The sequence below is a fragment of the Paramisgurnus dabryanus genome, chromosome 1 (assembly GCF_030506205.2).
Source record: "Paramisgurnus dabryanus chromosome 1, PD_genome_1.1, whole genome shotgun sequence".
Taxonomy (NCBI): Eukaryota; Metazoa; Chordata; class Actinopteri; order Cypriniformes; family Cobitidae; genus Paramisgurnus; species Paramisgurnus dabryanus.
The window spans coordinates 20909150-20932170 of NC_133337.1; the positions used below are offsets into that span (position 1 = coordinate 20909150).

Genomic DNA, 23021 nt, shown 5'->3' on the forward strand with positions numbered 1-23021 from the left:
ATCTGGCAGGGCATTTAGTTTGAGAGTTACTCTAATGAACAAGCCCAGCAGCTCCACTGGCAGGATACTATTTTTGTGTCTTTGGCTGCCAGGAAAGGGTGACAAGGTTGGCACACCGAGAAAATAACACAACCTCAAACACAGAAACAAATCCACACGTGTTCAAACAGGACACATATACAACTATTGGAATAAATGATAACATTCAAGATGGGATTTAACAACACACAGTTGACAGTATCCATTGGGTACTGTGTGTTTACCACGATTAATCAAAATATCTTCTTGTGTGTATAACAATATAAAGAAACTCACAGAGGTTTAGAACAACAAATAACAAACAGTGACTTCTTTTTTCGAGGGTGCACAATGCTAAGTTCGTCACAACATGTATGTAGCCCGTCATGTGTGTGGTTCGTAATTTCAAAACATGTGTTCTGCGCGTCTAAAGGGTTTATGATAAAAGAGACGCTCGTGTTTGCCAGATATTCGCATAATCTCGTGTGTGTGTGTGTGTGTGTGTGTGTGTGTGTGTGTGTGTGTGTGCCATCAGAGAAGTTGATAAAATAATCAAGGCATTGCAGATATGTGGGAATTTATCTTTGTTTATAAGCAAATAAAAGTGAGCAAACACTAAAGAGCTGAAATCAACTTAACCATTTATTCTCAACTGTCTTTCCATGGCTTGCCATCCACTTAACACAATGCAGGTGTTTTTAGTAATAAAATTAGAAAAAATGTAATTGGGAGAAACTTAAACAATGCTTAAACAATGCCAACATCATATGCCAAACCTGAATAAACTGCATAAAATTAATGATAAAAATAAAGTTGTGATGTGCACTGCAAAAAAAAAAAATTATTTTCAAGAAAAAAATGTTCTTAGTATTTTTGTCTTGTTTTCAGTAAAAATATCTAAAAATTCTTAAATTAAGATGCTTTTTCTTGATGAGCAAAACTACCCAAAAAAATAAGTCTAGTTTTATACCAAAAATATCAAATTTAAGTGATTTTGTGAATAAAACAAGAAAAAAAATCTGCCAATGCGTTAAGAAAAAAAATCTTGAACCATTTTCTTAAACACTAAATTCCAGAGAAAAAAAAGTGTTTTATGCACAATTTGATATTTTTGCAAAAACTAGACTTATTTTCTTGGGTTGTTTTGTTCATCAAGAAAAAGCATCTTAATTTAAGAATTTTTAGATATTTTTACTGAAAACAAGACAAAAATACTAAGATTTTTTTCTTGAAAATCATTTTTTGCAGTGTGCCATCAGTTGTGGTCTTAACCGGTCTTGAAATAAAATTCTGAGTACTCTTTGTCTGAGACCGAGACGAGACTGAGTAAAAATGTGGTCGATTCCAAGACGAGACCAAGACCTTTAAAAAGTGGTCTTGAGACCGGTCTTGAGACCGAGACCGGTCTCGAGAACTACAACACTACTGTCTTGCGTGTATTTTGTGAACGTGAGCGTCTCTTTTATCACAAATGGTTTTGACGCGTTTGCAGCAGGTACTTATTTTGACAAAACATGTGATGCACATGGTTCACATGACGCAACAAACACACATTTTAAAAAACACGAGAAACACACACAACACTCCCAATTTGCACCCCTCTGAAAAGTAGTCACGAGCCGCCACTGGAGTAAATGATGACAGAATTTTCATTTTTAGGATAATTTTGACTGAGCAAGCTCATTTCCCTTATTGAAATCAACGTGAAATCAATCACTGAAATCAAACTTTGATTCGATTTTGAGACTTTTGCCTAGAATTTACAGGGTCACATTTGGTGAATTTATAAGGTTTATTTTAAGAAAAAAGTGCCATGTAAAAACACAAAAAATAGTGGAAAAGCACATACACAACCTCTAAAAACACTTGCTCAAAGTGACACATCCTTTGTTCAGAGCAGCTGAGACATAATTATAGTCTTGATGGGGTTTTTTGTGCATTGATATGCGTATTTTCATTAGAAAACAGACAATAGTTCAGTGTTCTGGTGATTTTCTGTCTAATCCTGGCATCTAATGATTACCACTCTTCCTAAGAGAAAGAAGAAGCTATTAATATTTCTGCAAAATAATTATCTGCATGGCTGAGACAGCACTGAATTAAACTCAGTGTGTGTGAGAGGCAAATGTAAATGTTCAAGGATCTGTAAAGAGATATAAGGGTGTATGGTTTACTGAAAAATGAAAATTTGCTGTTCATTTACTCACCCATAGGAAGAGCACTAAAGATTTTTAGCTGGCACCATGGTCTTTGGTCCTTAGTGAGGGTAAGTTACTAGCAGGTTTTCATTTTTTGATGAACTATCCCCTAAAAATCAATGTAAGACAGCTCCCTAGGTTTCTAAACAAAAAACTATCTGAGACAACTGGATACAATACCATGTCTTTTGATCTATGTTATTCTTTAAAATACTTTGACATATTAAGATGATACCAAAGTAACCTTAGGGAACTCGCACCACTAGGCGGCCATGTTTGCCATGCCTCCGGGTGGTAATGCAAGACTAAAGTCCGAACTACTTGAATGGGGAAAGACTGATGCCTCACGTGCTAAAATCACAATAAACCAACATATTTCTGACCAACAATTAAACCTGACATCAACTGTACCATAACTTATGTTTCTTAAGATCAAAGCTTTTTGAGGTTTTTAGCTACTGCGCATGGGCACAGGTTGGCAAGTGCCTCACACAATTCTGCATAAAGCCCCTCCCCCAGAGAATTGTCAGTCTTTATCGATTGATGATTTGCTCTTTTAACTGGAAAGCGGGACATCCATCGCCAGAGTGGCCATTTTTAGCATTGCATTGTGCCCTATTCAGTGTAATAGCAGGGCTTAATCTTATTATATCCAATATCTTTAATGATATAATTTCTGGTGATAGAATGTGTTTGACTTATTGATAATTAAATAAATCTACCATACAAATATTTAATGCAAATTATTAACCTCTGGTATTCCTTCACTAAACTAAGCAAAAACAAAAAATATTTTATACTATTTCAGATATAAATAGGCTAAAAACGCCTTACAGCATTTAATGGGCGGTTTCCCAGACAGGGATTAGACTAGTCCTAGACTAAAATAAATCTAAGAGCTGTCCAAACTGAAAACAGCTTGCCCTGACATATCTTAAAATAGATCAGTGCCCTTAGTTTTGCTTCATCAAAATGCACACAGGTAATGTTGTAGTAAGGCATGTTTGTTAAAACTAGTTATTTTTCATAATTAAACTAAGGCCTAGGCCTGGTTTAAGCTAGACCCTGTCCGGGAAACCTCCCCAAAATGATATAATATTTTGATTAACCCATTATTTATTATTATAATTTAAAAGTACATTATTATATGTATAATAAATATTTCCTCTGAGTCTCAATAAGATGCTTTCATTAACTGGCAGAAATATAATTCCAATAAAACACAGCAGGCAAAAAGTAATTTCTTCATTTTCATGGCCCAAATGAGCTAAAGACATTAACCAAAGCTGTGGGTTTTAATTGTTTTAACAGAGAACACGGTTTAACACCATGGCTTTGCTGTCTGCTTAAGGTTAATGCTACAGCTTTCACTGTTTTTATTCTTCTTCAAAGTTTTATATTGAGGGACACATAAGACATTTAAACAATGAACCAAGTTTGAAAGATATGTGCTTCAAATAAAAGCACTGTTGCACTTGCCGGTCCCCAGAAATCTATTGACATGAATGAGCAATGGCACCAAATTGCTGTCATTCAGTTTAGCAGATGATTGTTGTCATCTATTTTAAGTGAACTAAGACAAGGTCACAGGGCTCTGAGGTAAAAAAAAAACCTATAGGACTCAGTCTTCAGTAAATCCATTATAAGAAAACTTTACTGTAAAAACTCTGAGACTAGTCTGTACATTTCAGCGTGTGGGTGTTTTTGTGTAGACAAGTATATGAAGGGCCTTGATTTGTCAGTTTAAATAGTGCTTACTATACATCTTTTATTATCTATTTTATGTACTGTACAGAAGTAATAGTCACTTTTGGATGCATTTTACTTGAAAGTGGATGTTAATTAATGTAAAAAATGATTTGTTGGTTCAACTTAAAAAGTTCCTTAAAATGTTGAGTTAAAGTGCACCTATATCATTACTAAAAACAATGTTGTTTTGTGTAATTTGGTATGTGTTTGCGTGGTTTATGGTTCATTGTGATTGGTCTGAATACCTATGCTGCAGCCGGAAATGTGACGCTCCTTACCATGTTTGAAAGATTCGCGCACAATGCAATGCTAACTGGAGTTAACTTACAGGCTGCGAGTTCGAAGCGGGAGGAATTATGATAATGCCGGTCTTCACTTGCCTACAATCCGTGTGTTTGTTGATGTCCAAGAAAAGAGATTTACATTGGAGACGATAACTCATGGTTTACTTTGGGGTATGTACTAGGGATGGGCATGATTAATCGACGATCAATAATTGATCGTTAAGAATTTAGTCGATGACGTTAATTTGTTATTGATTAATCGAATACTTTTTTATCTAATGCAGGTTGTGTTGCCTAGCGTAGCGTGTGTCTTGAAGCAATTAAATGAATTTCACTGTGTGGCAGCAATTCAACATTTTACCACCAGGGTGCAATATTTGACACCATACTCCGTTATCTGTGACCTTCCGTTTTGATTTCAAAAAAATAATCATGAAGAGGTCATGATTTTTTTGAACAAATGAGGTCTCTGTTTAAGAATGCGGCTCGCAGCTGCAGGTTCCGCTGCTTTAGAGTGCCGCATATTCAAGCGCGTATATGGTCCGTTTGTCTAACTAAATGTAGTTTAACTGTTTGCCACAAGTTGATCTTGTAATAAAGGTCTCATGGAGGAAAACACGCTGTATTTTGTATTCAACATTTTTGAATAATAAGTTAAATAATTATTTTTTATTATAAAAATATTAATCATTAATTGATAGTCGATCGTTAATTCTCCCGACAATCGACTAAAAAAAATTTAATCGAATGCCCATCCCTAGTATGTACCTTTTGCAAATTGTTAACATGTACTAATATACACTTACACACCAAAGAAAATGTAAAAACGTGAATCGGACAATAGGCTCTTTAATTCAACTTAAAAATAAAAAATACACTTTTTTTGAGTTTATAATATTTTTAAGTTGCATTCTCAAGATGCAAGTTTAAGGCAACTTGTTAACTTACTTTTTAAAGTTGAAACAACAAATTATTTTTACAGTACAAATATGCAAGTTGGAGTCAAAATTCCAAAACTTTTCAAAATTGAATACAAGTCCAACTTGGAAGTTTGTGAGGGAATCTAACATCACATGTGAGCAGTCGCCCCTAAGCAAATAAGTCTAAGTTAATAACTAGCTCTGCAAACTGCATTGTCTTTGCTGACAATCAAACTTTACTAACTTTTTTTAATAACAGCCAAATCAGGCAATGGAATTTCTTTATTATATTTTAAAGCTAAATATTATAAGAAGTCTTCTATGATGTGACAAATTCAATTATATAAGTGCTGTACTCTAAATATCTTTCATATTTAATAAAAAATTATACATAAATACTTTAATTGACCTTCTGGTAGCTTTGAAACTAAAATGGACTGCAGAGATGAACAAATAAACAAACTGTCAGTCTAGCAGTCCGTTCACAAAGGCCCTGCGCTAGTTTCTCGACACATTCTGCAAACCTGATGGGTTAAATTCAGTCCTTTTAGAAATAAAAGGTTGTATTTGAAACAGGGGAACTGTGCGCTGCAAAGACTTTGAGAATGACACTTTTGGGCCGAACACAAAATCATTGTTTAAACAAGAATTTTAACATATTACACATTTGGCAGATCTTATTTAGACTTTAGACTGCATTCAAGGCCTTATCAGTTCACAATAGTCAGACTCATGCTGAACTGTTTGGGATACAGGTACGCAACAATGGTGATGTCGACTATTAGTGCCTACATCCTATATACCATCATGTTTTTAATCTCGTGTGTCGCCTAATGTTTTGAAATGCTCCTTGCTTCATTATGGAGTCTTCAACAAAACAAAGCCCTGACATCCCACACCTGCATGCTTTCGTAAGCCTCAAACATGCTGGAATCAATTTGACACCATTAAATGCGAGAGCATCAGCGCCATAGCAGAGCTAAAATTAGTAAACCAATCTCGCTTAGCCTCTTTTTCGCAGTGGTGCACATTGAAGACTCAATGATTATAGCCTGTCTGGAGTCTAAAGATGCTGATGTCGAACTCTTCAGGCAAGACATTAAAGCTCACTGAAAAACGAACATCATTTCATGACTAAGGAAGAAGTCGAACTGATAACGCTATTGAACACGTGGGTCAGGTGCAGTGGGGTTTGAGAAGCAAAGGAAGAATAAATGAATAGAAGAATACTGTCAGTGCTGTGTCTTGACTTTACAGCCACGGTTTACAAACTATGGGTTTAATCTTCAGGTACAAAGATGTACTCTTTTTGAAAGGGTACCACCCCAGTGACAGCGTTTGTACCCTTAGAACTTATGAGGACATAGCTATGTAAACAACAGATAGCACTGCTGTATTTTTCAAAACCAAATGCAGCCAATTTCACAGCCTCCTGTTGCTCATTAAGAAGATGCTATTAAAAACATTTCATTATATTAAAACAGAAATGCATCATAAAACCCAAACCCATATCAGAAGATCATAAACCAGTATTAACCTTTTATTGCACTGTAACATTACTTGTTGGATGGGACTCCTGGAGTGTTTGATATAATGGAGGAGTCTATAACGGTTATGCTGTAGTGCCTTTACTGTAATGCAATTTCTTAGTGTATTTTAAAACCTAAAAACTCACTCTGCGTGTTTTGTACTTCTTTGCCTTTATCCCCCATAGGACTATAAGCACAGTGTCCAATAATGCAGCACAGGGTTTTTTGCAAGTGTGTGCGTGTGCGCATCTGCATTCACACACACACACACACACACACACGCACGCATATAGGCAAAGGGCTCAATCCCAAATAAATTGCGATCCAATTAAACCTTCTGACCCACATAAGTCAATGGCTGAACTTCTCCAGGAGCCAACAGCATAGAATATGAATTTGAAAACCTGATTAAAGAACCGAGAAAAAAGTGAGAGGGTATGAGAGAGGAAGCAAGGGAGCGAAATTAAAAAGTTCAGATATTAAAAAACAAGCAAGGCCCTTATAAGAGCCTATTAAAATTCTTTCAATATTGAGCAAAATGTTGGAAGTATTAACATGGCACATGGACTCAGAGTCCGTGTAGTGTGTCCCCAAATGAAAAACTTACTTGTGTCGTTCATCCTGCTAGTGAATTTTCTGTCTGAATTAAAGGTGCCAAAGAATGCATTGAAATAATATGTTAAATTGTTCTCTGATATCTACATAGAAGGTATGTGGCTTTATTAAGTGCAAAAATTATCCAGAGACGGTTTTACATCTCAAACAAGCCACAATCTAAGTTACTTTATAATAGCTGATACAATATACATCAGATGTCTTCAACCTTTTTTAAGCCAATGACCCCTAAATGGATATAGAGGAGGAGCAGGGACTCACAGTACATGTATCAAATCAAATTATGGATTCATATACTTTTTTTATGAAAAAGATATTAAAATCATGTTTTTTTTTGTATACACACTACACTACTTTACATACTACATAACATTTTAAATTTACTGACTATATTAAAATGAAGGTTCCCTTATTTTTTTCCAGCATTTTATTTTATATGGGAACCATCATTTTAATCATTTTAAAAGTTTTTTTTTAAATTTCTATTATTAGACTTTTAATGCATTTTTGTTGGTTGCCTTTCATTCAAAATAATAATTAATTTAAATAATATTTAGAGGACCCCCAGTAATACCACCACGGATCTCCAAGGGGCCCAGGACCCCCTGTTGAAGACCCATGGGAAACATATACATATAACCTCACATTGATATTTATATGAATGTGATAAGTTGCAGAACATTACATCCTCATATACAGCCATTATACGTTTTTCCTTATCTTGACTTACAGTATTTATGATTGTCCCACTCACTGAAGCTGAAGATATCCTGTATTATATACCGCAATATAAACCGTACAGCAAATTCTTAATTAGCTGACACATTTTACTGTCTTAAAAGGAACATATCATGAAAATCTGACTTTTTTCCATGTTAAGTGCTATAATTGGGTCCCGAGTGCTTTAATCAACCTAGAAAACATGAAAAAGATCAACCCAGTAACTTAGTTTTGGTAAACAATTCTATGCAAGCATGTGAAAAAATTGGTCATTGAAATTAAGCTCCCTTGTGATGTCAGAGGGGGACCTTATTACAATAATACCGCCCCTTAATCTGCACTATCCAACCATGCCATTTAGTGCAGAGATGAACTCATTTGCATTTAAAAGGACACACCCAAAAATGACACATTTTTGCTCACACCTACAAAGTAGGTGTTTTATAAAACATTATCTATATGTTATTTTGAGCTAAAATGTCACATAGGTACTCTGGGGACACCACTGATTTATTTAACATCTTAAAAAAGTCTTGTGAAATGTCCCCTTTAAAGTCTATAGTACTATCCTGCCAGGCAGTGCAACTACAGTACAGTCACGCACACAGGCAAACAATATTGAGCTGCCAACTAGAGCTTGACTGACTAACATAGGGCTGACTTGGATTACAAACACCAGCAGGCAGAGAATGAATTCAGGAATGAAGCAACGAGATAAAAGACGACGAGTAAGCCCCGTTCCCACGTTTCATTAGAATAACTGTGCGTTCCTTTTTATCGGCAAACAATGACGGCCCATCGCTCATGGTAATATATGCAGATATTGGCTCTTTTACAAGTCCACAAATGGGTTCATCCTCAAACCTAAGCCATCCTTCAACACTCTAGCCCCTATACAATTCACCCAGTGCCTCTTCATATAGTGCCCAATTAATGTGACAAGTACAAAGTGACAGATGAATAGAGTTCATTAGCCAATCACGGTCTAGTGTAGCATTATGTCGGCACAAATCAACACATCTCTTGTATAAGATTGGAAACTGAAGCAAGCTTGTCACCTGCCTCCTCGCTCTACAATACGTTTATTTAAATAACAAAGAAACTACAAGTGACCCTCGGATTCAGGTGTAGTGTACAATGTGCATCCCCAACATTAATGGATAATAAACAATATGGACAGCCATGATGTGTTTCCTGGTGATCGAACCCTATGACCTTTGCAATGCCTACACAATGTTTACCTCCAATAAATTGCACAGAAATTCATTCTGCTTCTGTTTCAGGAATGGCCACTGTATAAATGTTTTATATTTTTTGATACAAAAGTTGTCACTGGGGCAGTACCTTTTAAAAAAGTACACTGCAAAAAATGACTTTCTTACTTGGTATTTTTGTCTTGTTTTCAGTGCAATATCTAAAAATTCTTAAATCAAGATGTATTTTCTTCAGGGGCAAAATGATCTAAGAAATTAAATCTAGTTTTTAAACAAAACAATATACAATTTGAGTACATTTATGCTTAAAACACAATGGGGTAACTTTTCTTGAATTTTTCTTGAATTAATTGTCTAAGAAAAAAGTTCAACCCCATTTATTCAAACCCTGCCCTTTATTCAAACCCTGACCTCAGATCAGGCTTATTGTGAGTCGCTAAACTTAGTTAATCATGTGAGCCCTCAAAAAACAGATACAACATCATAACCTAAATAAAGATTATGCCAACAACATAACTCACATATACATTAGGTAATACAGAGGCACTTAATTAAAAATATATAGATGTAGGGAGGATTACGACATAAAGGAGATGAGAGAAGAAAAGAGGAGTCATGTAAGACATAAATTCAAGGGGGAATGCTGTAGGCGTTTTATTTGTGAGTGGACACAATGTTGCACCTTTTCTGGGACATTTTGTGAGACTCAGCAAATGAACAGTTGACTCCCTTAACTTCTAATTACTGAATACCATCTCTAAAGACATACAAATACAAACACACACTTCTTTTTGTGTGTTCCCCCTGGGATAGAACCCACAAGCTTTTGTACAACAGATATGTAAAATCACACATGTCTATTACCACAAAAAAAAAACACAAAATAAAGCCACATAAAAATCTATATTATAACACTAAGCAACAAACCCACCCACAAAAAAAAAAAAACTAGTTTGCCATGTGCATGCTTGGGAGACCTAAGTATATGTCAGCTGTTTTTATTTGAGCATCAACTTTGTCTCTCTTGAAAGTAATTTGGAAAAATACCAATGAGACAAATGTTAGCACATAGTTAAAAAACACAGCTGTATTAATAATGGCTTTTAATTGTAGACATATGAGGAGCTTTGATGCAAAAGCCTTTAAATGCCACCTGCAAAAAGGAGATGACGATATTAACCAAATGCTCTCTGGACGTATTATACTGTACGTTCAACAATACTTTTGCTCAAAGCTTCGTTCTTTCTGTGTTTTGAAGCTTTAATTGTGTTTACAGTGCGCAATATAACATGTGTTCATTTTTAAGTGTAAAAAAAAACTTGGTATTTTTCACACAATTTACTTATCTGTATAATGCTGTTTACTGTCCTCAAAACGGGCTGATGTCTTCCTTGTTCTGTGAAGTCCCTCCTTCAAAAATACTAATTAAGTTCTGATTGTGTTTGTTTAGTGTGTTGTGATTCGATAGCAGCTTTGCTTGCCGTTAGCTTAGCTGGCAACTGACGTATTCTTGTGGGCGGAGTTTAGACAAATCACTTTTCTACTGACGTCATTAAAGCAGGAAGTAGAGGGCTGTAGTCCAAACCGAAGGGCGAAAGGCGAAAAAAAGGCGAATTCTGTTAAAGAAAATATATTGCCTGGCAGTGAACTTTGAGCTTTATCATTTTACAGGTATTATTAACTCTTTCCCCGCCATTGACGAGATATCTCGTCAATTAAGAGAAAACGCTTCCCCGCCAATGACGAGATTTTCCGTCTTTCCGCAATACCGCTATTATCCCCTCCGCAACTTTTTAAAACCGGAAGTTTTGCCCTATGGCAAGCTGCTGCATGTCCGTGTCTGTTTTAAAGATCGCTCTGAATGGGATCTCTATGAAAAGTCCGTCATAAAAATGGAATTATCTCTGCTTTTTGCTCAAAATATGGTGTTGTTGCATAAACCTACCCATATTCAAAAGCTGATTGCAAAAGAACCACTGAAGGTAGGATGAAACGTTTTTTTTTTTTTTGAAAGCAGAGGGTCTGTTCTTTCATTTGGTATATTGTATGTTTATATATTTAAAGAAGAACATTTTCTGGAAGGCATTAAACTTTGGTGAAAATCATGAAAAATGCTGGCGCTGGCTGGCAACTTTTTTTTTAAACGCTGGCGGTGAAAGAGTTAATGCTATTATAGCAACATTACACACTAACTAAAAAATGGGATCAGAAAGAACGTGACCTTTAAAATCTGCTTAATCCTGCATATTTTAGCCTCAGGCTATTCAAAAATACCAGTTTGTTGCCAGAATCCATTTAGAGTCTGATAAAAAATGGTCATTTACAAAAAAAATGTCAGATGCACTTAGAGGGTTTTAAAAAGAGCTCTTTAATTGTTGTCAAAATCAATCTGACAATATGCATCACAGCCAGCAGACGCTTGAAAACATACAGTGCATTCAAAACATCATTTTTTATCAGTATGTGCTCCCTGGGATTAAACCCACAACGTTTGTATTGCTAAACTAACACAATGGATCTACAAAAACACCTTGACACATTGTTAGCACCTCTTTAAAAACATTAGGTGAGATTACTCAAAGAAAAAAGATTTTGACAAAACTCCAGTTTGTTCTTCTTTATTGATGACACAATTAAGATATTAATGCGATTTCATTTATGATTATGTTTTGTTTTAATGCCCATATCCAATCCACAACGACGGCAGAGTAAAAAAGATCAGCAAAACCGAGCATATCAGAACAGAGAACTCGTATACAGTTCAGGTTCACATGACTGATGATGTCAGAGGCTTCAGAAGTTGCCTTTCCCTGCTGGCAGGTTTTGCTGACCACAAACAGCTTTGTGCCAAACTGGCAAAATGATTTCACAGTGAAAGTACTGGAAGAAAGCAAAGAAACTAGAGCATGACTTTATATTTTGCAATAGGAAAGACTGAAGTATCTCAGATCTTGGATGTTTTACCTTCTTTATTATCCATTAAGAAAAAATGTCTGTCGGATTATTAAAAAAAAGTAACAGCACAGTTTTATTTAAAAATAAATGTAAAAAAATTAAAATATGCTGTCTTTTTATTCAATATGTGTAATGTATATACATGCGGAGTCAATCACCATTAGGAAAAATCCGTTTCACATTCATTAAACATTATGTAAATATTTTAATTGCAACACAGGCAATACTACTTTAACTACATTATTACATGTAATTTATTGAATGGCATTCTGAGAAACCCTTACAGCCTTGTTTACCGTGTGGAACACTTTTGTAGCCATTTTTTATCCAAGTTTATCATGGGGTCCAATTATATTATTACAGGTTTATTGCACCAATTTAAAACTAAATTTAAAATGCACTGTACTGCACCTTTAATACTTCTTTATGCAAATGACCTTTTTGTTGATTACCTACATGTACGGCCTAGTTTGCAATGAGGGTTATTTTAATGGATCAGGCTCCTGAATTAAGGGCCTGCTTATTGTTTTAATCGAGGACCTCAGATGCAAAAAATTTAAACGCCACTGTCGTCAAAAATTGGATAATGATATTAACCGAATGCTTTCGGCAAGTATTATACGTTCATCAAAAACCTTCGCTTAGACTCTGCTTAATGCTGGCCTCAGGTCATACAGAAATACTGGTTTGTTGGCAGAATCCATTAATTTACATGATTTAAATTATGATTAAATTTTATGATTAAAATTTACAAGAAAATCTTTAATTGTTAGCAATGGGAGGGTCATGTATTTAAAAAGGGCAGCAGTGCTACACGCTTGCTTTTTTCTGGTCAATGAGACAAAAAATGTTTTACTTATAAAAAAAAATTAATGATAAAACGCAGCGCTTACCACTGCCACAATGCCCAGCTGTCCTATCACAGTGAAGGACAAATATAAGATGGACCAACCGTTACTATTTTAATATGGCATCTCAGATTACAACATGACATCTCATGTTTGTTAAACACACCTTTTAGATTTAATTATTTATTGGTTTACTGCACGCTGGTCCTCCATATGCTACAGATGCGACTTCTATGATGCTTTTGTATAAAAGACAAGGGAACATCGGTTTTACATTTGTTATTGCAATTGTTGTTATTATTGTAATTTCCATTGTGAAAATGTAATGTTAATAAAAAAATATGCTTTACTTCTTACACTCTTATTCAAGAAGTTTTTTTCCTTTCATTTGTGCCAGTGAAAATGTAGTTGGGGCAAAAAAAACTGCCCCATTAGAGCTAACTGGAAAATGATTTATTTTAAGCCTTGCTAAACAGTTTTTAAAGGGACAGTAAGTAGGGTTTTAAGTGTTTTATTAATGAAAATCAATGTCTTTATTCATAAATATGTGCTCGTTGGTGTCAAATGACCTCTGCCAATGATCTGACTTTTCTTTGTAAGCTTAGAATTTCTCCTCTTTACTTACATTAAACAGGTAAGTCCAAGGAGGCTTCCATGTCGTTTCGCCATATTGATAAAATATAATAGCAGAGAGGGACAAAAAGCACTAGCCTACCAACGCGTTTCCACAACGCGTTTTCATTCAGAACACGTGAACCAGCTGCAACGGACAAGGAGATCAGTGATAACATAACGGCCAACGTAGTTTCAACACGCATTTAGAAAGGCAAGGCGCTAGAGAGCACTATTCGTTTGAATGCGAAATACAATTTCACTACTAGATGGGGTAAATCCTACTTACAGTCCCCTTAAAGATCCATTGTGTGGATTTTTAGTGGTATCTAGCGGTGATATTGTGAATTGCAACCAATGGCTCAGTCCACAGCTCACCCCTCCCTTTCAAAATGCACAGAGAAGCTATGGTAGCCGCCACAGGACAAACATGTCATCGTCTGAGACAACGTAGTGAAAAAACGCACTACAGAGCAGTTGGCGCCTTCAATGTAAGGGGACCCGCTCATTTTAAGGTCACAATTCCGTTTATTTTGTAAGGTCTTTATACTATTGATAATATAGTTATGTATATTATATTGCATTTCTATCAAAAGATCCTACTAAAAGTTACACAGTGCACCTTTAACGTGTAATGGTGGGCAGTTATACTGCATGTTGCCATGTGCTTGATATTGTGATGTCATAACCATGATGATTTAATAGACCTGTTGTCTTTGTGTTGTGAACATTAGAGCATATACACATACTGTAGTAGGTAAGCGTTTTTGTTCTTGATATGTCATATGACATAAGCGACAACTTGACTTAAATTTTCAATAACTGTCATAAGCCTCACTAAGGGGCCGATCACACTGAACGCTTTTATGGCAGTAGCAGGAGCCTTTTTTAATGGTTTTCTATGGGCAGTGAGCATTGTGCTCGCTGTTTATTTGCATTGAATGTGTCACGCCTCCCGTGCCACGCATTTTTGAAGGAGCCCTCTGAGCGGAAAAGCGTTCAATGTCATTCGCGTTTTTTAAGTGAACAAAAAGGCAGTGCGGCACTCCTTGCATTTCCAAGTGTTTAAAATGCATTTGGTGTGGTCTGCCTCTAAGACAGCACGTTTATACACTAAAAGGGGGTATAGCCTGTGGGAACAGGTGGTCAGGAGTATTTTAGAAACTAATTAGTTTTGATGGTACAACATTTCAGAATTACAAATTAAAGCAGGGAACTGTGTATACTTGAGTGACAGCCTCACGAGGAAATATGAATCATCAACCACAAATACAAACAACACAAACTTTCCACAACCAACTAACAAGCCTCAGAAGACTCACTCAAAATGATCCGTCTCTCTTTCTGCTGCTCCTTATTTCAAATATCCAACGACACAAGACACAAACAGATATGATGTCTGACTCAGGCATGTCTATCATACATCAAAAATCTGGTGGAGACACATTTTCTCCCTATCTCTCTCATAGCATTGGGTAGGGGTTGCATGTATTTTACTGTACCAAGGGTAAAGCCCAGCAGCATATTAGCTGTGGGGATTGGGGAACACATTCATGTATGTGAGTTTGCACAAATTGCAAATATGTCTTTTTAAAGTCTCCAAGCGATGAAAACCACTCACTTTCACAGTATGGACAAAAGTGAGTGAAAATGTTGTCTAAATTAAGGGTTTACAATCACCTACGGACATGACAAGATAGCAGAATAGACGACACTTTAAAATAAACATTGCAGCACTCATTTAAACAAGGTACTGTACTACAGATCTAGCTGACCTGTAGGCTGCCTGAACCAAACACAAGAAATGTCTTTAAATACAAGAAATGTCTTCTAAGCAGTTGATTGAATTTCAAGTACAATAAAATTGACCGAAATGTATTGCTAATCTGATAAACTCAAACTGATGTATCGTATGTCCTTGAGCAAGGGTACCTGAACAGTCAGACAGCTATGGAGAAGTGATAAATTGACATGGCTGCAGGGAAGCAATGAAGCTAAACACACCTTCACACACACATGCAAGCGGAAAATGCTACTCAACAACTACCATTGCAGATGAGGTGAAGCTATTCTGACCCAAAAGATTCAGGAGAACTGCTGAAACCCACCTTGTGTGTATATAATTGTAATTAATAATCTGTACTTATGTGTAGTCACCTATTTCCCTGCACATCTGCATGAAATAGTCTTGTGTTATTGACAGCCAAATGTGGTGTTGGCGCTAATATAGTTATCCTTATAGGTAACGTTATGGTTATCGTTAAAATGTGAACGACCCTTTAGACACAAGTGGATTTATGCCAAATCCAATAAGCCACTAAGTACAACATAAAGCCCTCCTACAATACAAAGTGTCTTAAAAGAGTATTAAGTTGAGCCACATATTCCTTTTGGCTTATCCTGGTTGATCAGAGAATGCCCAATAAAAATGTATCAAAGATTTGTAAATATGTGTTTCAAATTCATAAAACTTTATTTTGACTTTAGCACCCCACTGTATTTAAGGTTGTTCACTTTATATGGCAATATACTTTATGTTTAAAACATGAATAAACACACAACAGCAAGAAAAAAAATACAAATCAAATTGCAATGCAAACAATTCCGAATGCTTTACTTGGATATTTATCCATTTGTCAGTGTAACTATTATGTATGTAAATATTTGACATGTCATCGCCTGCTAATGTAGCAAGTTATTTAGCACTAGCACCGCTAGACTACATGCATGTTCATCCAAAGATAATCTTGAAAACATAATTTTTAAAAATTTAACTCACTCTCTGTCCACACTTTTAAGTACCTAAAAATGTTTAAATCCCATTATTGTGATTAAAAAAAAAAAAAACAAGAAGTATGGAAATGAAACACTTACATAAGGATGTTTTTGATATATTTAATAAAAAAAATTCAACTTTGGTGAGATTGCTTGAGGATATCAAAGTTTGGATGGCCTCCAATTTCTTAAAGTTTAAAGGGATAGTTTACCCAAAAATGAAAATAATGTCATTAATGACTCATGTTGTTCCAAACTCGCAAGTTCATCTTCGGAACACAGTTTAGTCTGAGAGCTTGTTGACCCTTCATTGAAAATCTATGTATGGTATACTGTCCATGTCCAGAAAGGTAATAAAAAACATCATCAAAGTAGTCCATGTGACATAGGTGGGTCAGTTAGAATGTGTTGAAGCATCGAAAATACATTTTGGTCCAGAAATAACAAAAAATATGATTTTACCGGGCATTGTCTTCTCTTCCGCATCTGTTGTGAAGCGCATGCGTGAGACTAAAGTCAAGTGACTTTCAAGGTGACAGTGCTTTTGCAGTGGTGGCCCCAAAACTTTTCTGTTGTTAAATCACAATAAAAAAAATTGTACAGCATGGCATATAACTCGGTATGAGCTACTTTTTAAAGGGGACGTTTCACAAGACTTTGGTGTCTCCAGAGTACATATGTAGAAATCTATTCAAAATACCCCATAGTTTATTACAGCATGTTAAAATTGACGCTTTGTAGGTGTGGGCAAAAATGTGCCGTTTTCGGTTGTGTCCTTCTAAATGCAAATGAGCTGATCTCTGCACTAAATGGCAGTGTTGTGGTTGGATAGTGCAGATTAAGGGTCGGTATTATCCCCTTCTGACATCACAAGGGGAGAGAAATTTCAATTACCTATTTTTTCACATGCTTGCAAAGAATGTTTTACCAAAACTAGGTTACTAGGTTGTTCTTTTTCTATGTTGATAGAAGCATTGGGGACCCAATTATAGTACCTAAACATCGAAAAGACAGATTTTCATGATATGTCCCCTTTAAAATGTTACCTGCATGTTGCCAGTAGGGACGTCAGTAGTCTTGAATCATTAAATTGATTTATACTGTATGTCTAATCTCTCCGTGGAGGCTCTGATGCATACTTTATATTTCTGTAAATTTTATGCATACTCAACTTTATTAAATATTCTAATTTCTAATAAATATTTGATGCGGATAAAATCATAAAAACAAACACAGCGTTGCTTTAGCTGAACTGGCAGAGCATTGCCTTTGCAGCACAATGTCATGAGTATAAACCTCTGGGTTCACACAGAAAAAGAATATAGATGGAAGGTACCGCAAGTTGCTTTGGTTAAAGTGTTCACAAAATACCTCAATGTAAATGTGCATATAACATTCAGAGATCACTCAATGGTGCCAGGAAACTATTTTTCATGGGCACTGGAAAAAACAGTAAGTGCTATTCAGCCAACTGAATGGTTAAAGCTCTTCAACTAGCCCATAGTCAATCAGCAAAAGCATATGTTATACATTTTCAATAAAACTATATTAGAAATAAAACACATCAAGACTATAAAATAAAAAATAACAGCTGTTACAGTAGCTGCTTCGTGACAAGCTTCCTCTTAAATGAAAAGTGAAAGACTTAAAAGAGAAACGTTTGAGTAATGCATCTCCATTATCCTGAACTATGACCCCTCTCATGGGCACTGCACCATGAAGACTGGCAATAAGTAAAGTGCTGAGGGCAGAGGATAGTAGCAGTATTACTGACCACTGCAGGATTTCTGTCCGACTGCATTTACATCATTACTGCATACAGTATGAGTGTCAGGATGCAAAGCTACCTACAGGGATGTCTATATGAGTGTGTGGGTGTTTATGAGACAAGTATTAATGTGAAAGCTGATTGAGAATAAAGATGAGATGCATCAATACATTTCTGCCGTCTAGACGGGGTGGAACACATTCCTTCCTTTCCTGACTCTAGAGTCTGTTCAATTCCCAGAGATATATCATTCACCGCAGTAGATCATGCTCTCTCATAAACAAACACTGCAGCGGCTTCACTGCAAATGAGCATAAATAAGTGGTTAGCATATATCACAACTAAATCCCTATTGATTTTACAGAGCAAATATTTGTTATGGGGATGAATTTTAAAAACTGTTGCGGGCGTTAAAGCATTTATGTGGTTGTTAAAGTGTCTAGAGTGTAAATCTATCATTCTTTCACAAGTTTAATTGTTAATCAGATACTTATCAAGGGAATAGCAGAATAATAAATAATAACAATTCGGTCATAATTTACTCCCCCAATATGCCATTTCAAAGATGCATGACTTTATTTAAAAAAAGTTGTAATATTGCCTGAGCGGTTAATTCCCATTTGGAAATCAATGAGGATCAACAAAGGGATCTCTTTAAATGTATTCCAATGCAGTCTGATATTAGTTCAAATCCAATTCTAAATATTTTTTTCTGTCCTTACCATTTCATTAAAGGGTGCCACCTACTATACAAAATCCACTTTTACAAGGTGTTTGGACATAAATGTGTGTTGGCAGTGTATGAACACAACCACCCTACAATGAAAAAAAAATCTATTCACCCCTTCTTTTTTAATCCCCATTAAACCAAAGCAATCTCATTAGACATGCTGTTTTAATTCTCTTAGCAATGTGATGTCACACTGCTAAAGCCTCGCCCACAACCGCTGACTGATGCTGCGTCAGAGTAGTATTTCCAAATACATAGTATTCGAAAAACAGTATGCGAAAAGTACCCGGATGACCTACTACTATTTCCGGTTAGATTTTGCAGTGTGCATACGATGGACACTTCACTATCCCATGATGCCCCAGGAGAGGAGTTATCCAACGAAGAAGAAGAGGCATGCGGCTGTTTTCGCGCTGAAATGACATGACGTGATGACGATGTAGTATGTCCGAATCTCATTCATACTACCAGGATTCATACTATACAGTACCTACTGTTTTAACGGCTTCATCTTATTCAGTACCTACTATACAGTATGCGGTTTCGGATGCAGCCTGACAGTCCTATCCTGACCATAGTTTCTGCCCTTAGTGAGTTGGGTGCTGTCTACAATTTAATATAACATCTATTTTAACCAAAGCATCTTTTTTGGTAAGGGAGCGAAGAGCAATAGCTCATTTGCATTTAAAGGTACATTTTCTCCCACCCAAATAGGGACACTTTGGACAATAAATAATCTGTGGGGTACTGTGAGCTGAAACTTCACAGAAACATCCTGGACACACCTGAGACTTAAATTACATGGGTCAGTGACAAAAACGGTTTAGCAAGATAATAAATTCAAAAATCTTTTCTTTATTAACTTGTTTTTAAAGAATGCATCAGGTATATTTCAATGCACATAGCGTATTTATGTTGATTTTATGCAATAAAAAAGTTACATTTGCACCATTTTTATGAAAGTTAAGACTGAATGGACCTGAAAATGTTAAACAGTGTAACTGCCAATTGCGACAAAGAATGAGAAATATTAAATATTTTATCCACCTTGGTGAGATGTAAGCGTAATCATAAAAAAATTTAATTATCATTTTATTAGTTATTCCTAAATGTAAATTAAATGCATTTTTGGAATATTTGTCCGGACATATGCTGAAAAATGTATATAAAAAAAATAATATTAGATGATTATATTTTATTCCACATTTTTATGAATATATTTATATGTTCATTAAAAAAAATACTAATTACACTAATTGACACAGACCGGTTACACCACATTGACATTTTTGCATATCATCCCCCAAATATTCTTTCAAAATGAAATAAAACCAGAAATTTTAGACTTGGTCCTTAAAAAAGAGAATGTATGCAAGTAATCTGCTAATTTATTTAAACATTTTGACCCTTTTACATTTAATTGAACCATACGGACACAAAATAATTAAACTCACGTCATTGATTATAAAAATGGGCATAATGTGTGCTCTTTAAGTTGGCTAAAGCATATGTCAAAACTAAAGTGCACCGGTTTATAGATGCCACAACCGTTCGTATATGATGTCATGCTTTCCGGGTGCTATTGTGCTGACCACATCGCAATGCTTTTCCCAGGATAAAAAAGCTTTCTGGTTGAGGAAGTTGTAAACCCAGCAATCTGAGTTGAACTGTGACAAACAGCTCCCTGTACCAGCAAATGTGATATGCCACATCCCATGTGACATGTTATACAGGCCCCTCGGTGTGCTTTATGTAAGAATCTTGCCTGAGTTGGTCCCTATCACAACTCTAACAGATCTACTAGACCGAAGTTGTTTCTGAAACTGGTAGTTCAGGCAATGGGTGGAGAGAAAACCATAAAAAAACAGAGAGAGAACAAGGTCAAGCAGCACAAAAAAATACATGAAAGTAATGAACAGAATGATTATAATGGCATGATTATAATTACACTTTCTAATCTGAAGTTAACATTTAAAATTTTAACTGGCAGCTGAGAGATAATAATTTACGTCAACCTCAAATCATCGCTACCCTAAGGGCGTAATTGAATACGATGTGATGTTCCCTAATTATTATATTGTAACAAAACTACTTTTAAACAGCTCCCTGATTCCAGAATCTCAAAGTATTACAGTTGCTAACAAAATGATTTTGGCAACTGGTCTCTCTGATAAATGAAAACTTGCCAAGGTCACCCTGGGAGACTGACACCTTTGTGTGTGTGTTTCGAAACCGGTTATTTTGCATATAAATGCTACAGACATCTTATCTTTGGGTACCTACCTAAGTATCTGACCATACCAACCACAGCTTGGTGTCGGCCCTACTTTTGTGTCCAATGAATATAAAGTAGGCCCCTGTTACTGCTATCAAGAAAGAAACCTAGTACATTTAACGTTTCAAAATGCGTAACATTTTTAACTGGCATTACAACAACATCTGTGGCTTATAGCAGCTGGTCCAGTTAGTCGGCCCACACACGTCCACTAACATTATCGTCCGATTAACCATTTTTGCTTAACCTACTTTCATGCCTCCAAAACACTCTTCGTTCAATATCTAACCCAAAACACATCAAAACTTTTCACAAATTCATAGGAGATCATCTTCTGACAGTAAGAGAAAAAGACCAAAAGCACAGATTGCTCGGCCCTGTATAACTATGTAAAGGAGCAGTGTTACAATAGACCCTGTGTTAGTTTGTGCCCCGCTCACTCCTTCTCACTTTACCCAATCTTGGAGTGATTAAATTGTATAAAAACAAATAAACAATACATATTGATCTTCACTAACAATAAAAAATGTATTTGCCAAGTTTAAAATGATGCCAAGAGGGAGTTGCGTGGGGGGTCCCATACACACTGTGCTACCAATGAATGTATCAAAAGAGTGCTACAACCAGATATGACAACACATTTGATAAGTTTTACATAGACACTTTTTTTCTGACAAAACAAAAACAGGCCAGCACATCCCAGACCTTCTGTATACTGTAGCTGAACAAGCATTGCTCATTTGTGGGCAAAAGAAGAGGTGAGGGTCAGCAAATTAAAATGCGTGACTCACTTGACATGGACTTTAAAATTCTGTATATAGGTTATCGATTTCTGTTTTTGCTGTGCCTACACTAACAGCCAAAGGTTATATGCAACAAAAAAAGACGAGAGTGTCAAACATATTTTCTCTTTAAAATGCAGAGAGTCTAACTTCAAGCTCTTTAGTAAGCATCTTCATCAACCCCCTTAAGATAAAAAAGTAAAGTCAGCAGTGCATTTGCATTCAGTAAGTTTTAAAATGACATGTTTAAAAACGAAAGGTCTACATGATAAATAAAAGCAGATCCTAAACTGGTAATCTAAAAATGCTTACAAATATGGGCCTGCTACTAAACAGAAGGAACACATCATAAGCCACTTTAATTTGTTTACGCTTGTTAAACTAAAACAGGCATCATTCATGACAATGTGATTGTGACATTCAGATAGAATCCTAGTGGGAAAACAGCAATGTCATAATGTATTTAAGAACAGTGGCACACCCACAAAGACCAGATTACAGTCTGGTAACATAAACCAAACTAAAGGATACCGGAAAGATAAACATTCAGTCTCTGCAAAAAAAAACCTCAGTCAAGTATTTAATTTTAGTCACATGTTTACAAATAATAGAAAACAGTATTACAGCAGAAAGACATGATATGGAAACCAGCAATATGACGCTGTGGACCGTATGGCATCTTCATAGTCAAACAGTGACGTCACGTCGCTTCCGCGAGAACACGCCCCCTTTCCACAACCTTTCCAAAACTCTGCAACAAACTTATAACCTTTAACCACCAAAGTCCGAGCAGTTACGATATTTAAACCCATACACTCGCTCTTATTTACATATTGATATCATGTAACATATTGGCGTGAAGTGATGTAAAACGATACACTTGACAAATACGATACTCATTCATTAACGCGCACACGCGTACCCACAGGTGTAACACTAAAGAATATTTACCATGGTAACCATACTTTCCGCCAAATTTGGGTCTACATTTATTATAGTAGCCTATTCTAGTTTCTATAGTAACTATAC

At 35.8% G+C, this 23021-nt stretch overlaps 1 protein-coding gene across 14 annotated transcripts in view; it reads right to left on the reverse strand.

Annotated features, from left to right (window-relative positions):
* magi2a (membrane associated guanylate kinase, WW and PDZ domain containing 2a) overlaps positions 1-23021 on the reverse strand; it is a 267335-nt gene that overhangs the window by 243608 nt on the left and 706 nt on the right. The gene's annotated exons all lie outside the window — the stretch shown is intronic.